The sequence below is a fragment of the Salmo trutta genome, chromosome 33 (assembly GCF_901001165.1).
Source record: "Salmo trutta chromosome 33, fSalTru1.1, whole genome shotgun sequence".
Taxonomy (NCBI): Eukaryota; Metazoa; Chordata; class Actinopteri; order Salmoniformes; family Salmonidae; genus Salmo; species Salmo trutta.
Window position 1 is genome coordinate 2,658,681 of NC_042989.1, and position 13,150 is coordinate 2,671,830.

The 13,150-nt window shown below is 44.9% G+C and overlaps 1 protein-coding gene across 2 annotated transcripts in view; it reads right to left on the reverse strand.

Moving 5' to 3' along the window:
* foxn3 (forkhead box N3) overlaps positions 1-13,150 on the reverse strand; it is a 119,403-nt gene that overhangs the window by 100,689 nt on the left and 5,564 nt on the right. The window contains exon 1 of one of the 2 annotated variants that reach the window (XM_029729396.1): positions 5,115-5,224. The exons of the other annotated variant lie outside the window; for it this stretch is intronic. The gene's annotated coding sequence lies outside the window, so the exon portion shown is untranslated. Of the gene's footprint in view, positions 1-5,114; positions 5,225-13,150 lie in introns of those variants that run through there. 2 annotated transcript variants of the gene reach the window in all.

Sequence of the window (13,150 nt, forward strand, 5' to 3'; positions counted from 1 at the left end):
AATACATTTGATTTTGATTTGATTTGTTTTATATCACTTGCACTTCTCAAGGCCTTAGCAAAGGCTTCCAAACTGGCAGCGACAACAAGGCAAAACAGTCCAAAAGGACATGGCAAAATGCTCAACCAATAAAGGTTTAAGACTTGCTGCCACTCCAATCTGTCCTCTATGCATTTTAAATTGATGGGGCACTACTACCACATACCAGGGCCCAATTCCCAACAGTGATGGAACTTAGGCTGACGAGTGTTTTAACGATGCATCGTTCCTACAACAACCAGAGAGTGTAACATGCTTTTCCTAAAACACCATGCAGAAAGAACGTTCGCCAAGTGCATTATTGAAGCACGTGCGATACTGATAGGATCGAAAAGAACGCAGCGTTGCTCTGTAACGACCGTCGTCCTGTGGAAGTAGGGGACCAAAGCGCAGCGTGGTGAGTGTTCATATTCAATATAACGAAACACTTAAACAAAACACGAAAATGAACGACAGCCTTACAGTTCTGTTAGGTCACACAAAGTACAAAACAGAAACATTCACCCACAAACCCCAAAGGAAAAACAGGCTGCCTATGTATGACTCAATCAGCAACAACGATCTACAGCTGTTCCTGATTGAGAGCCATACACGGCCGAAACAAAGAAATACACCAACATAGAAAACGGAACATAAATGCCCCACCATGTCACACCCTGGCCTAACCAAAAATAGAGAACAAAAAACCCTCTCTACGGCCAGGGCGTTACATGCTCTCAGATCAGCTTTCTCCATTCAAATATTACCTTAACATTAGAATTATTCCATAATACTGATGACGGATCAACTTCTAGAGAGAAATCACCTATGGCCACAAATATTGAGGCAGGCTTATTCTAATGCTTATAAGCATTAACCTATAATTCCCCTATAAAAATGCTCTAAATCAAGATTTGCACATGTCACACTTTTCGCCGTCGTCAGACGATATGGCGAAATCATCGTCGGAAAAGGAGGACCAATATGCAGCAGGATTGAGATTGTTCATCTTGAACATTTAATGAACTCAAAATGAACATACAAAAATAACAAAACGAACTCACGATTTACAGACAGTCTTCTCAGGCTCACATACGCTAGACAAGAAACATCTCCACAAATGACAAATAGACCACACCTGCCTTCAATTGAGAGTCCCACCCCAATTAACTAAACATAGAACCAGACTACCTAGACTAAACATAGAATTACATGAATCTCAAACAGTGCCCAAAAACCCCGGAATACTTAAATCAAATGCCCTTACTACAAAAAACACCACCCCGAACCACATAAACCAAATACCCTCTGCCACGTCCTGACCAAACTACAATGACAATTAACCCTTATACCGGCCAGGACGTGACATGTTACACATCATGGAATATATTGAGGCAAAAATTACAGACATAGCCTACAATTTGCTAAATAGAACTCAATTGAATTAACATGAAATGATTTTAAAATGATTGAAATATATAGGCATGTAGCCATATACCTTAGGACTATTTATCTACAGTCTTCTCAGTTTTAATTTGAAGCATACTTTTATCCTCGGTTTAAAAACAATTGCAAAGACATTGGCAACTTGTATTGTAGTCAACTTAATTCTGAAGTTATCATCGGTCACAGAGAGCGAGAGATAAACATTTTGATTCTGTGTTAAGCAGACATCTTCTGTGTTTAAAGTGAAGCGGAAGGGCAAAAAAAGATTTAACGATGCGCCTACAAAAGTTCTAACGATGAGCTTAGCCTTAAGATGCATATTGGGAAACCAGGCCCAGTTTAAATTGGTACAGCATTCACACCTAACGGGTGCAACAAATATAGCCTCAAAATACCTCAAAATATGTTAATGAGTCAGAAATAACAATACCAGGCACCCACTAGTGGTCAAAAGTTTTTTGGAGCTTCAAAAACAGTACATTGCTGTATTCTGCGGGATGGAATTACAGTACCATTCGAAATGCAGCAAGTCATTTAGTCAGTGTTTACAACGGCAACATGATGGAAAAACACCTTGTTGTATGCATAAAGTCCCCCCCCCCACACACACACACACACACACATACAGAAAAAAACTATTTGTGATCAAACATGTTGTTGTGTGCAAGTGCACACACACACACACACACACACACACACACACACACACACACACACACACACACACACACACACACACACACACACACCACACACACACACGCCCTCACAACACACTCACTCACACACAAACAGGGCTTGCTGCGTGCCCTGAGGAAGGTAAATTGAATAAGGCGTGTGTAACAGAGGGTCGGCTGGGGATGTAAACATGGTTAGAGAGGATCCATGGACACACAGATCCCAGAGACACACACTAATGAATAGGAACATACTGGAGACACTGTCCTTTTAACACAACACTCCATTCAAAAGCCTAATCTACGGTAGTCTACTCATACAGTCAATTTATAACCCCAAGACACTGACTGTAACCCTAAGACACTGCTTCCTACACAGTAGATTCAAAACAGGACATTGTACAAAACACAATTTATAGCCTACTGTAGTCTATTCAGCCAACCTGCAAGACACTGATATAGGCAATTCACAAACCTCAAAACACAAGTTACAGCAAAGGACTTACGTTGTAATCAATTAGCAGACGCTCTTATCCAGAGCGACTTACAGGTGGAATTAGCGTTAAGTGCCTTGCTCAAGGGCACATCGGCAGTTTTTTCACTTAGTCAGCTCGGGGATACTGGCCCAATGCTCTTAACCACTAGGCTACTTAAATACCCAACAGCCCTACAACTTCCAGGGATGAGAAAGATCCTTCCATTCAGTCTCTGTTTATTCATGGTTGTGTGTTTCATTTGAGCACAGCCAGTCAGTGATGCTGAGTGAGCTGCTTTGTCTTTAACGCTCTGGGTGTGTTTGAAGTAAAGGGTCCATGGGACCCACTGTAGAGAGAGAGAGAGAGAGAGAGAGAGAGAGATCGTGTGTGTGTGTGCGCGTGCGTGTGTGTGCAAGTGTGTGTACACACACAGCTCTCACCACCCGCTGTTCACTCGAGGGTCAGGGGGAACACTAGCTGAATAGGATTAGTGGCACATCTTGATTGAAGTGTGAGGGTTGGCAGAGGCACATGTTGATGATGCTGATTTTGAGGAGGGCGCCAGGTGATGATGCGTATGGTGTAATGATGTGACAGTCCAGGAGTTATCCCAGCATTGATTAGACATTGTGGCTTTAATTACAGTGCACCGTATCCTCTGATTGGTGAATCAGAGTAGGAGAGGATGGATGAGAGGAGAAGAGGACAGGTGTGTGTACTCGACGCCGACAACCTTCTGCCCAGACACACACAAACACACATCTGCTGTCGCCTAGTGCCGGATAAACAAGGATTGGAGACGAGACAGGAAGAGCCGTGAGGACTGACAGCTGTTGGCTGTCTCAGGTCTCTAACTACCTGCAATTACAGTATCTACACGCACAATGCACACACACACACACACACATATCCACCCACACACACATCAAACACATTTCACATAATATTCCTTCTGTGTAGAAACTAGAAAGCGCATTCATTCAATACCTAATCAAAAAGCAATGACACAGGCCCCAGGAGAAGTACTCTCTTGGAATTACTCAGCAGCAACATCAACAATAATTTAGAATGGACAAAAATAAACTTGCAGAACAGGCATCTTGTTTGTATTTCTGTGTCGGTGTCCAGGGAGTTAGGAGAGCTTGAGGAGAGAGTGGGAGGGTGGGAGGGGATGGAGAGAGAAGATGGAGAGAAAAGAGGTTTTTAGAGTCAGCAGGCGAGATAATTTCAGCATCAGAGCAGTATTGAGTATCAAGGCACCCTGTCTCTCTCTAAAATAAGCAAGCATCTAAGTAAGCACTTCTTAGACGATGTACTGTATACCATGCGTATCCCGTACATAGACTAACAAACTCTCTCCCCTCTCTCTCTTTTCTCTCCCTGTCCCTCTTCCTCTCTCTCTCTCTCTCTCTTTCTCTCCTCTCGGTTAATGTCATACGCACGCGCCGAAGAACTGCAAATCCCTCCACCTGATCGTTAGTTAGCGTGTGTGTGTGTGTGTGCATACAAGTGTGGTGTGTGTTGTGTGTTCACATTACTGCTGGGCCAGCACTAAGCCATGTTCAGGGGACTTCACTCTACATTACCCCTCAGCTGTAACCTTGGCCTGGTGATCTGCCAGGATTCTTTACAGGGCTCCCATCCACACATAGAGATACTAGATAGAGCTTTCATTCATCAGTATAGAATGGAAACATAGATTCTATAGCGGACATCTTGGAAAGGTGTTCTGGAATTAAAGCGCGTTACAAAACATTTAGGATGACAGGTTCCTTCCTTCAAATCGGTCATTTGCTGACCTGCTGCTGGCGTTCCTTCGTTATTCAACGCTTTGTGTGTTTTATAACATCTGTTGCATTTGGCGCACTGTGACAAAGCTTGATTTGATTTGGACCGTGTGTCACGGAAGGCGCGATCCCATTCTATTTCGATGAATTAACCCGGTATGAAGCGGTGTGTAATGAGCGAAGAGCGCTCTCTCTCTCTCTCTCCCTCTCTATCTCTCGGCATCCAGTTGCAGCCACAGTGAATCACAGAACACCTATCGGTGGTTAATCTTTGTGTAAGATGACAATGTATCCATCAGCCAACGACCGACGTACAGTGTGGGTCACCGGTAGCCTGCGAAAACATTCAGTCACTAATCAGCTCCCTCGCAAACATGATTACATTTCAAATCACATTAGCCTCAGCACGCCAGCTACAGCACAGCCTAGTCAGAGCAATACGGAGCATGGACAGTAACAGGCCCAGAGGTAGACAGGAGAGGCATAGAGGGATGGGACAGGGGTGTAGAGAGAGAGAGAGAGAGAGAGAAAGAGAGAAAGTGGGAATAAAAGAGACGAGGCGAGAAATCCGAGCAGACGCACACACACACATACACGCGTGGCACAAAACTTGACCACAATATCATCCTCCTAGCCTAAAAAAGCTCTTCACCACCTTGTCCTCCCCTACCTCTCAGAACGTCTTGTCCCCTACCAACCCACACACTCACTCTGTTCTACCACAGAAGGCCACCTTGTCATCCCCAGGTCCAAGCTCCAGAGCTTCTCCAGGGTTGCGCCGAGGCTCTGGGACTCCCTCCCTTCAGTCATCCGTGAGTCCATCACCTTCTTCAGTCCCACCTAAAGGTCTTCACACACACACACACACACACACACACACACACACACACCACACACACACACACACACACACACACACACGCGCGCACACAACACCTGCTCGCTCACTCATCCACTGACATATCATACCCTTTCCCTTCCTTGAACCCTACTCCCTACTCCTCCTGTTTATCTTGGTGATTTGCTGTTTTGATTTTATTTCTTGTCTTGCCGTTTATGCAACTGAACAGGACTTTGAGGTCCTTGAAAAGCGCTGTGTACATATCCCATATTATTATAAGTAGGAGAGGACTGACCAAGGAAGGCTCTATCACCACTCTAGACCCTTTAGTTCCTCTTCAGTCCCTCCACCCATCATCTCAGTCTCTGCAGACTCCTCAGATCATCTGAATAGTATAATCATCGTGACAGGATAGCCTCTCGATTACCTACGGAAGGAAGAAAGCAGTAGCTATGTACAATGGCCACTCAGCCACAGTGAAGAATAGCCCTCAATGAGACAGCACTCTGAAAGCGTCCAAGTAACTAGATTCAGTCTATTCCTTCAATGGACACAATACTCTGAACAAGGCCAGCCTACTGTATCTCCTTCCGATCAAAATAGCTTTGGGCCCTGACTAATAGTTCTGAAATGTCCCTTTCTCGTTTTCTTGAAAAAAAATCACTGAGGAGGGAAAGAGGCAAGGAAGGAAGGAAGGAAAGGAAGCTATTTGAACAGGGCCAAGGCACTTACACTTATACTGTACTGAGCTGGGCAGGTTCTTTTATGTCTAGAACCACTCCTAGGGCCCTCTCCGACATCTGATTAGCCAATCAAGGGTGCTCGAGACTGGGCTATGTCTGTTTGAAGAATGCCTCCTAACCTCCAGCCCTCCTCTCCAGATGGAGCTCATTGAGCTGAGAGCAGGTCAAGAGGAGCAGTGAACACTCCACTGTGACATGAAAAGGTATTACAGGAGGAGAGGAAAGGGAGGAGAGGTCAGGAAAGTGGAGGGGAGGAGAGGAGAGGTCAGGAAAGGGGAGGAGAGGAGAGGTCAGGAAAGGGGAGGAGAGGAGAGGAAAGGAGAGGTCAGGAAAGGGGAGGAGAGGAAGGAGAGGTCAGGAAAGTGGAGGGGAGAAGGTAGGGGATGAGAGGAAAGGAGAGGAGAGGTCAGGAAAGTGAGGGGGAGAGGAGAGGTCAGGAAAGTGGAGGGGGAGGGGAGGGACGCGAGGAGAGAAAGGAGACAAAAAGGTGGGGGTGTAGTATCAGGTTTACTGTCTCAAACAGAAAGCAGTTGAAGGAGAGGAGGGCAGTGTAACCACATGTTGTAAAGGAATGTTGAAGACACAGAGACACAGAGACACAGAGACACAGAGCTTTGTAGTGTCTGGTGTGTGTGTTCTATTCTGTATGTCATGAATGCTGTGAATGCATCTGTACCGTATCGTTGCAGGGTGATTTGCACATGAAAAGGAAAGAAGGCAGAGCTGCTTTGACAACGCCAACAGCAAGATATTCTCCTTTCTGAATAAATAACGCTGCCTGATGGGAAGCTAGTGCACGGCAGGATAAAACACTAGTCTTCCAAACCACCTCCTGGAGCGCTGAATCAATGCACCTCCCATCCCGGATATGAAACAATGCCTGGGATATGTTAAGACTGGAGTGTCTCACCGGGAATGTATGGCGGAGATGGGAATGGTTAGGAACAGGAGGGAATGAGAGATGGGAACGGTTAGAAATGGGAGGAGGATGTAGTGGCACGAGTGGGTATGGTGATGGATGCAGTGTTAGGTGTGTGTGGTGTGACGTGTGTGCGTGCCTGCGTGCATGTATGTGGCCATTCCTCCTATCAGTCAGGAAGAGAATATATGCCCTAACTCAGTCCCTCCCTCACGGCTTCCCTCAGCGTTGGGTGAGATAGAGGAGGAGCAGGGGTAAAATAGAGTTGTTTATCCACTCCTCGGTGGAGCTGTCTCCTAGGTGACAGAGCCCAAATGAAAGCACTACCGGTGAAATATGACACTGATGATAGGCTGTCTTGCTCTGCAATGCTCTCTGCCACCGGGGATGGAATTGACTTGATCCTCCAGAGTCCTTCAGATGAGATGGAGGTAAGGAGGTGTGTGTGTGTGTGTGTGTGTGTGTGTGTGTGTGTGTGTGTATGCATCTCCATTTAAGTGTGTCAATAATAGGGTCTGCCTACCAGTTTCCGTAGACAATCACGGGTTGGTGTCTCTCTCCGGGGAGTAACTGTGAATGAACACACACTCAGGGAGGGACGGAGGAGGAGAGCAGTGAATGGTCTGAAGTTTTCATTGATGGGTTTAACCTCCCCAGGTGTGCCTGCATACACACACTACCTCAGGCAGCACACCCCACACCACACACCCACGCACAGACACACTCTTTTCCTCAGATTCCTTTCCTTATTTCCTATTCATAAGGGGGAGTGGCGACAAGGGTATGTTCACAAGCTATTGGCTGTTTTTACAAGGTAGGCTCATCAGACAAAGAGGATGGGACAAATCTGTCAACTCTTATCAAATGGATCTACATCTGCTGTGTGTTACAAAAAACAACAAATCCCACCACAGCCGATGGTTAAAAACAAATGCTGTGTCAGTAGGCTCTGGTCCTCGTGTTGTGGCTCTGATGCATTGCAGTTTGCATTCCTCCCATTCTCTCCCAGCTGGGAGCAGGATGCAACTGACAACCATATCAGAGCTATACTGGCCCCCCTTTCAGCTTGCGAGTAGTGTGGTATGTATGAAGGGAATGTTAGACGTGTGTCTGAGAGTATGCATGACATCCAGGGGAGAGACACTAGAACCTATAGAGAAGGCAGATCTGAACCTGTTCTCACAAAACTGCCTAGCACACAGTGTGTCAACTGAGAGGGAAAATTGCCACATCAACACTGAAGAGATTCTTGAAGTAAGAGAAAGAGGGAAAGGGAAGATAGAGAGGGACGAAGGAGAGAGAGAGTTAGAGGCAAAGAGAGATGCGGCTTGTATCCATTCCAACCTATCTTTGACTAACTAAGAGATGTGCCATTACACATACACGCGCATGTAACAGTGCCTGACAGGTTTCCTGCCGAGAAGCCTTTCCCCGTTAACACAACGTAAACAGGACGCCCTGCAGTAACAACGATAGTGCTGTGCCAAACTCCAGTAGTTACCAGAGAGAGAAAGCGAGAAAGATGAGAAAAGAGGAGAGAAAGCACGAGAGCGGGAGAGGAGGGAGAAAGGGACCTTGAAACGTTATTGAATGGAGAGGCAGTTTGAGAGCCTGTGGGACACACTACTCATGAAATCAATTACACGACCCGCCAGCCGTATCACTGTTTCAGACACACAAACCACACACACACACACACCACCATCCTGAATCACAGCATAGTTTTTCTGTCATTTATTTATTTGTATTATTTTTTACTGCTCTAGGGTTATTATTACTGTTTGAATAACCTTATTTACTATTGTGTATTGCTGTATTTTTAATTCTTTATGCGGTGTGCACCAGAAGAATTATCATTGAATTATCACTGAATTATCACTGTGAACTATTGTAATGTTTGTTTATGTGTCAATTAATCCCGTAAGGAATGGGTTGCCAACTGGAGATTTGACTCAAAAATAAAATGTAATTCATTCGTTCATGTCATCATTCACCCGCATACGCAAGTAAACACACACAACACACACACAGTGACTTTGGAGGAGAGGAGCTGAGTAGGACATGGTCCAGTGAACCAAACCATACAGGGACAGGGTCAAAGGGAGAGACTATAAGGACATAGTGACGCTTAAACCGACTAGCCAAAACCTAAACCTACCTTAACACTACCCCTAACCAACACCTTAACATGACCACCCTTACCATTACCTTAACCATAACCCTGACCAAAACACCTTAACCATGACCCTAACCCTTACCCTAACCTTAAACCTAACCCTAACCCTAACCAAACCCACCTTAACCATGACTAACCCTTACCATAACCTTAACCCTAACCATAACCCCAACCAAACACCTTAACCATGACCTAACCCCTACCCTTACCTCTAACCCTAACCCCTAACCCCAACCAAACACCTTAAACCATGACCTAACCCCTAACTCTTACCTTAACCCTAAACCCCAACCAAACACCTTAACCATAACCTAACCCTTACCCTTACCCTTAACCCTAACCCCAACCAACACCCTTAACCATGACCTACCCTTACTCTTACCCTTAACCCTAACCCCAACCAAAACACCTGTAACCAGACCTAACCCTTACCCTTACCTTAACCCTAACCCCAACAAAACACCTTAACCATGACCTAACCCTTACCTTAACTTAACCTAACCCCAACAAAACACTTAACATGACCTAACCCTTACCCTTACTTAACCCTAACCCCAACCAAACACCATACACCATGACCCTAACCCTTACCCTTACCTTAACCCTAACCCCAACCAACCCCTTAGCCATGACCTAACCTTACCTTAACCCTAACCCCACCCAAACACCTTAACCCTGACCTACTCTAACCCTTACCTTAACCCTAACCCCAACCAAACACCTTAACCATGACCTAACCCTACCCTTACCTTAACCCTAACCCCCAACCAAACACCTTAACCTAGACCTAACCCTAACCTACCTTACCCTAACCCTTAACCCAAACCCTGAACCTTGACCTAACCCTTACCATAACCTAACTTTAACCAACTTTTTATCCATTCTGAAATGAAATATGGTTTGGGCTGTCAGCTTTTTTCAGTCATCGTTTTTCCAGCGTCAACGTAGTCTCTGGGAGAATAGCCCAGGACGTTCATACACAGAGGCACGCACCTAGACTGGAGAATGTGTGATGGACGGAGGTGGTTCAGTGAAACACAAAAGGAAACATAAAGGAGAGATGGGAGAGCAGAGAGAACCTGAGATACCTCCTAAAGCAGAAATAAAGAGAGCACTGTCACTCTCCCCACTTATCCTTTGTCTCTATGGTAACCGAGCCTCTGGTATATTAGTAGAAACCCTGAACTTCTGTTTGCTTGAGAGGCAGCATCCAATCAGGAGCCAGAGATTTCAGGTGTGGGGTTAGTGTGTCCCTATATAGGCAGAGCTCAATCACCACAGGGGCCATGGACACAGATAGAGTGGAGAGAGAGGAGAGAGAGAGACGAGAGCAGGGGGAGCAGGGGAAAGAGAAGAGAGGTTAGAGATAGACATGATGAAAGAAATATGAAAAAAGAGTGAAGTGAGGGGAACAAGATAAACGAGGGAGGAATAAAAGAAGGTGTTGAGAAGATGAGAACGGTCTTTTAGTTAAAGCATTATATGCGAGAGCAGAGATATAAAGCCTATTCACTTTCCATTTGTAAGAAACACCTCACCGGGACACATAGAGGAGTACCACTCTTATGGAGCATGCTGCTACGCCTGAGTTCCCCAAAAGGCCACACTGGTGCACTTCTTTTGGGCCCATGGGCTCTGGCCAAAAGTAGTTGCACTATATAGGGAATAGGGTGCCCTTTGGATACAGCCCCAGACTCACTGGAGAGAGAGAGAGAGAGAGAGAGAGAGAGAGAGAGAGAGAGAGAGAGAGAGAGAAAGAGAGAGAGACAGTCATACACTATCTAGTTAGTACTGTGCTTTGCTACACAGTCAGGTAACCACTTAATGGCCACGCTAGAAAGGACAGGAGTGGCGATAGCATCAGAACTATGACCAAGTGCAGGAGCTTTTGGGCCTTGTTATACTGTAGCATTAGGGTTTGGCTACAGTTAGAGTATGAGTTACGTTTATAGTTGTGGTTTTAATTCCATTTGTTGCTGTAACACAGCACAACCCTTTGAATCCCCTCACATTTTGTACCTGTACATTTTGTTTTCCTGGATGGCTAACAATTCCAAACTGTCCCAGACACATCCCTGGATAATGACTGTGATTGTCGAATACTCGTTTTCCAAAACCTGAGACTCAGTGCTCACATTTTCCTGGGCAGCATTTGGATTTTCTAAATTTGATGGGAACTGTGATGGAAAACAGTGCTCAGCTTCTGAGATCCCTTTAAAAGCAAGAACAGCAGACTGGCAATCACACACACAAGTGTACAGTGCACAGGCACACACACACACACACACACACACACACACACACACACACACACACACACACACACACACACACACACACACACACACACACAGTTCCTCTCAGTCAGCACACCCAACACTACCAGAGAAATTCTGCTGTTCCGACTTGATCCATACGGACGAACAGAATTCCTGAGTGAGGAAGCTTTGTCTCGCTACAAAGGGAACGTTCTTATGGAGGGAGACCAATGTGTGTATGTGTCCTTCAGCACACCAACGCTTAGTTCATAATGCAAATACTACTGTTGTTTTTATTGCTTTGGTACTATTTTCACAAGTATGTGGTAAAATTTCACAACTCTTAGTACAAAAGTCAAAACAGATCGTCAAAAAGGCTGTTTTTTCAAAAACTTGTAGCACATTTTTAATTGACTAATAAGTACACACAAAATCACACAGAAACTTTTTCTAGAAATAGCTTTAATATAAAGTAATTGCCTTACACAATGCATTGCTCACAATACTTTTCATATGATTCTCTTGTCATTTGTTTAAATACGTTTGGCCATCACTTAATCCAACTGCGCTTAATGGTTAATCACTTAACAGTTTGGCAAACCTATAGAATTTACACTGGTTGTCTACTATCTATGGATTTTGAGAACTACGTAAATTAATGTGTTGGTAAAGTATAAATATCTAAATGACATGTATGATGCTTGATAACCATACATAATGACTACTCGTTATTGATAATTGATTTCAGATAGGGGTAACCACAATTGGTGACCATATAAAAGGGGGTATGTGAACACTGCAATTTTCTTTTAACATGGAGCCTGGATAGACAGCAAGGGAGGAGGAAGAAATCAAAGAGCTCGTGGACAAGGGGCCCATCAGAGAGGTGGGCATCAGAGAGAGAGTGAGGGGGAGGCAGACGGCAGGGAACTGTTGAGTCTAATGAAGTCTAGGCCGGTAAGTCTGCAGGGTATGCACTGTGCTTTACCATTACATTTACAGTAAATTACATATTGTAATGCATGTCAATGCACAAAATGTTACAGTATTCTTCCAGTATGATCTATTGACAGTAAACTGTTCTATCCTCAGAATTGACAGAAGACCCCATGGTGGTGACCGTGTGCTGAACGACCAGCAGGAGTGGGCATTGGTGGAAATGGTGAGGGCCAGGAATGACATACGGCTGTCTGAAATAAAGCAGACCATTGAGGAGAATGATGACACATTTGCCAGTTTGGCATCCATCAGCCTTCCAACAATCGCCCGCCTTTTGAAGAGGCACCAGGTATCTATGAAACACATTACCTGGTGCCTTTGGAGAGAAACAACGACCAGGTGAAACAACTACGGGCCAAGTAGGTTCAGGTACAGCACTATATACTGTATTATTGTTACTATTAATGCACGTTACTTCACAATATCATATTGTAACTATACTGTAAAAAATAAACTAACCAAAATATATTTTTGATCACGATGGTGCTTGACGCTGCTGTGAACCATCACAGGTATATATCTTTGTTGATGAAGTGGGCTGCAATCTGGCCAAAACTCAGCTCTGTGGGTGGAAATCATCGACCGTCTAAGTGCTGGAAACGTGGGGCAAATATCTCCATGTGCGCAGCTATCTCGAAGATGGTGCGGTAGGAAGTAAGCCATTACTTGATCTACAACTCTACACACCTCAGGCCTGTCAAGGTGAAGGGGTCACCTATGTCATTGTGTGGGACAATGTCATGTTCAACCATGCAGAGGTGGTTCAGGCATGGTTTTTGGGGCAATCCCTGATTCGTGACCCTATACACT